Source organism: Palaemon carinicauda, chromosome 13 (genome assembly GCF_036898095.1).
Source record: "Palaemon carinicauda isolate YSFRI2023 chromosome 13, ASM3689809v2, whole genome shotgun sequence".
Taxonomy (NCBI): domain Eukaryota; kingdom Metazoa; phylum Arthropoda; class Malacostraca; order Decapoda; family Palaemonidae; genus Palaemon; species Palaemon carinicauda.
The window spans coordinates 125,272,578-125,276,088 of record NC_090737.1 but is presented as its reverse complement, the minus strand read 5'-3'; positions in this window follow the sequence as shown (position 1 = coordinate 125,276,088).

Below are 3,511 nucleotides of genomic sequence, written 5' to 3'. Positions count from 1 at the left end.
CATGTGAATATAACCTTCAACTACCAACTTCAACTCTATGAATATCATTTTATCTCAGTCTCTATAGTATTTAATCCTCTGAGACTGTCATCTGCTTATTAGCAACTGTCATTGAGTTTTTGTACAAAGTCGTATCTTAGATATTTGGTCTCTTAAAAGGTTTATAAACAGATATACTTACGATTGTAATTATTGGAAAAAAGAAGTCTGCCCTTCTCATTAGGCACATATTGCCAGTACTAATTGATGTCCTCTCTTGCAACAGTAACGTAATTTGTTTAACTGAAAATTTAATTTAAAGCCCCAGTACTACTACTGCTACTACTACTACTACTATTATTATTACTATTATTATTAATATTATTAATTACTAAGCTACAACCGTAGTTGGAAAAGCAGAATGCTATAAGCCCAGGGGCTCCAACAGTGAAAATATTTTTCATTTAAAGTAATTTCTTTTCATTTTTCAAATAGGGTTACATATTGTGCCAGCAAATAATCCATTCATTTTGTGTGACTAACTGGAAGCAAGACAAGTCATGCATATAACAATTGTGAATAATTTTTAAAGGAATCACTGTATTTAAAGTCTTAAATAGTATTGCTAAGCCTTTGAATCTCTCTCTCTCTCTCTCTCTCTCTCTCTCTCTCTCTCTCTCTCTCTCTCTCTCTCTCTCTCCTGAAATGAAGGTTATATCCACATCAAAAACTTTCAAAATAAGTAAATTGTTTTAAAACTGTTTTTCCCAAGATGTTTGTTAGTTTAATTTCAAAACCTCATATCAGATATTTTGTGTTTTTGCTAAATTTATCATTTTACCAAAATAGCAATATTTTGATTACTCTAAACACACCTAACAATCCAAACGCTTGTTTACAGTGGAAGATACTTTTTTTATTCTGGCGAACGGGAATTTGTTTTTCAAAACATTTAGCTTTACAACATTTTTATTGAAAGGATAAAAGCTCTTGTCTACTGGATTTAAGCTTTGAATATTCTTAATACAAAAGATGTAATTAACTGCCTCTTGCTCGTGTAAAATTTAGCTTATGTTGTTAATAGTTGTAGTTTGGGATATTTTACAAGTCATTTATATCAAAAGGTTTCTTGAAATGAATAGCAAATTGATTTGAATTGTTGAGAATCCTTAGTTTTTCCATAATAGTCTTATGGGAGAAGGAAGCGATTACAGTAGTTAAATAGTTTTGAAGTCAACGTTTATGATATTTCTTACATTGGATATTCTAAGAGTAGTTTTAATGTAAAACTTAACTATTCCTGAAAGGGTTGGAGGAGTTGTTATACATAATGAAAGGGTCCAGATTGATATTTTATCAAGAGACATTGCTCAGACACATTTACTTCTTGATACATACATACATATACCAAGGCACTTCCCCCAATTTTGGGGGGTAGCCGACATCAACAAATGAAACAAAACAAAAAAGGGGACCTCTACTTTCTATGTTCCTCCCAGCCTAACAAGGGACTCAACCGAGTTCACCTGGTACTGCTAGGGTGCCACAGCCCACCCTCCCACATTATCCACCACAGATGAAGCTTCATAATGCTGAATCCCCTACTGCTGCTACCTCCGCAGTCATCCAAGGCAATCGGAGGAAGCAGCAGGGCCTACCGGAACTGCGTCACAATCGCTCGCCATTCATTCCTATTTCTAGCACGCTCTCTTGCCCCTCTCACATCTATCCTCCTATCACCCAGAGCTTCCTTCACTCCATCTATCCACCCAAGCCTTGGCCTTCCTCTTGTACTTCTCCCATCAACTCTTGCATTCATCACCTTCTTTAGCAGACAGCCATTTTCCATTCTCTCAACATGGCCAAACCACCTCAACACATTCATATCCACTCTAGCTTTTAACTCATTTCTTACACCCGTTCTCACCCTCACCACTCCGTTCCTAACCCTATCTACTCGAGATACACCAGCCATACTCCTTAGACACTTCATCTCAAACACATTCAATTTCTGTCTCTCCATCACTTTCATTCCCCACAACTCTGATCCATACATCACAGTTGGTACAATCACTTTCTCATATAGAACTCTCTTTACATTCATGCCAACCCTCTATTTTTTACTACTCCCTTAACTGCCCCCAACACTTCGCAACCTTCATTCACACTCTGACGTACATCTGCTTCCACTCCACCATTTGCTGGAACAACAGACCCCAAGTACTTAAACTGATCCACCTCCTCAAGTAACTCCATTCAACATGACATTCAACCTTGCACCACCTTCCCTTCTCGTACATCTCATAACCTTACTCTTACCCACATTAACTCTCAACTTCCTTCTCTCACACACACTTCCAAATTCTGTCACTAATCGGCCAAGCTTCTCTTCTGTGCCTGCAACCAGTACAGTATCATCCGCAAACAACAACAGATTTACCTCCCAATCATGGTCATTCTCGTCTACCAGTTTTAATCCTCGTCCAAGCACTCGAGCATTCACCTCTCTCACCACTCCATCAACATACAAGTTAAACAACCACGGCGACATCACACATCCCTGTCTCAGCCCCACTCTCACTTGAAACCAATCTCACTTCATTTCCTATCCTAACACATGCTTTACTACCTTTGTAGAAACTTTTCACTGCTTGAAACAACCTTCCACCAACTCCATATAACCTCATCACATTCCACATTGCTTCCCTATCAACTCTATCATTCGCTTTCTCCAGATCCATAAACGCAACATACACCACCTTACCTTTTGCTAAATATTTCTCGCATATCTGCCTTACTGTAAAAATCTGATTCATACAACCCCTACCTCTTCTAAAACCCCCCTGTACTTCTAAGATTGCATTCTCTGTTTTATCCTTGATCCTATTAATCATTACTCTACCATACACTTTTCCAACTACGCTTAACAAACTAATACCTCTTGAATTACAACACTCATGCACATCCCCCTTACCCTTATATAGTGGTACAATACATGCACAAACCCAATCTACTGGTACCATTGACAACACAAAACAGATATTAAACAATCTCACCAATCAGTCAAGTACAGTCACACCCCCTTCCTTCAACATCTCTGCTCTCACACCATCCATACCAGACGCTTTTCTTACTCTCGTTTCATCTAGTACTCTCCTCACTTCATCTATTGTAATCTCTCTCTCATTATCATCTCCCATCACTGGCACCTCAACACCTGCAACAGCAATTATATCTGCCTCCCTATTACCCTCAACATTCAGTAAACTTTCAAAATATTCTGCCCATCTTTTCCTTGCCTCCTTTCCTTTTAACAACCTTCCATTTCCATCTTTCTTTAATTCTTGAGCCAGCCTTCCTTACTCTCTTCACTTCTTTCCAAAAATACTTTTTATTCTCTTCATATGAATGACCCAATCCCTGACCCCACCTCAGGTCAGCTGCCCTCTTTGCCTCACGTACCTTGCGCTTTACTTCCACGTTTTTCTCTATATTTTTCATACTTCTCTATACTATTACTCTGCAGCCATTC